The following is a 1,376-nucleotide window of genomic DNA, read 5'->3' on the forward strand; positions in this document are numbered from 1 at the left end:
GCGGCCGTGTGGGAGCCACGCCGCCCCCCGGCCCCCCCGCCAGTGCCTCGCACAGCAACCCGGCTGGCTCCATGCGAGGCAGGCGGGCAGGAACGGTTCTTGCCTCAAGCTGCTGCTAAAACAACAGCCCAAACCTGTGAAGTGCTGCAGGAGCCAACTGGAAGAGCTCTGGAGAGCAGCTTAATGGAGATGCTTCTTAAATGAGAGCCTCTCTAATTGTTAAAATGAACGAGGAAAGCTAAAAGGACGCTTAATACTTGAGAACGTTGCCTAGAAAACTATTATTTATCTACAGTAACAAATCCTGGGGATAACAACTTCCTTCTTGCAGCTCCACATTAGTCACTCCAGAAAAATTGCAACTGCTGTTCAAGTTTCTCATTATTTTCATGAGGACATAAAAAGGTAACGTAGCACTGCCAGCTTCGTTCAAAGCCATTCTGTGTGGAGTAGGGAATGACCAGCATGGGGCTGGGCAGGTCACTCTGCTGCTATCAGGGGGCTCCACAGAGCCCAAACAGCACATAATCACAGCGGGGTTGGGACAGAGGTGCCACAGCTAAAAAAAACAAAGTATAGCCACAACGCACACCGCACAGGAAATCCACAGTCTCCAAAGGTACACAAACTGTTCCATATTACCTGGATCTTTTAACAGAGAAAAAAAAATCCGCTGTTTTTTTGGCACTGTTGTCTAAATACAAGGTGTTATGCTGGATAAAAGCCTGACACAGCACAGGACGATTGCAAAGTTCTTTATGTGGATTTGACGCTTACTCCTCCCTCTCAGCATGCATTGCTTACCAATGATATTTTAACTCTGTGAATTTTGCAACCTCAAGCATTTTTCTGAAGCTTCAAGAGCTCTTCTCTAATTTAGCAAATTAAAATCTGTTAATGATAGTTAAACGCACAGAAAAAGACAAATTCAGGGAGGCAGGCTGGAGGAGCTGCAGTACCGCGGGAGGCCACGGGAGGGGGCTCGCAGCCCTGCCGGCTCCTGGAGGAGCTCCTGGAGGCGCTCCTGGAGGAGCTCCACGGACACCCCGCCGCCAGCCACTCCTCCAGAAAAGCGTCTCCACAGCACAGCCGCTCAAAAACGGCACAGAAAGTAACAGCAAATTAAAACAAAAAAGCTCTGTGGAGTCCGAACCGGGTTTCCTGTTCCAAGGCAGCTGTCTCCACCCAGCCACAACGCGCCCCGCATTCAGCGGCAGCCAAGGTTGCCCGCACCGAGCGCTTCTGAAAATGCCACCCAAGTTCATGCCGCTAAAAATAAAGGTTGGTTCTCCCGAAGCCTGTAAGCTAGGATTAGTGTTTACGAGGCTGAACAGTGGGGAAGGAGCGGCACGGGGCTCCCAGGCGGAGCACCAAGG

At 50.8% G+C, this 1,376-nt stretch overlaps 1 protein-coding gene across 1 annotated transcript in view; it reads right to left on the reverse strand.

The window, feature by feature from the left end:
* ADCY9 (adenylate cyclase 9) overlaps window positions 1–1,376 on the reverse strand; it is a 78,887-nt gene that overhangs the window by 12,930 nt on the left and 64,581 nt on the right. The window lies entirely within an intron of this gene.

This window comes from Buceros rhinoceros, unplaced genomic scaffold, assembly GCF_000710305.1.
Source record: "Buceros rhinoceros silvestris isolate BGI_N320 unplaced genomic scaffold, ASM71030v1 scaffold16256, whole genome shotgun sequence".
NCBI classification, from domain to species: Eukaryota; Metazoa; Chordata; class Aves; order Bucerotiformes; family Bucerotidae; genus Buceros; species Buceros rhinoceros.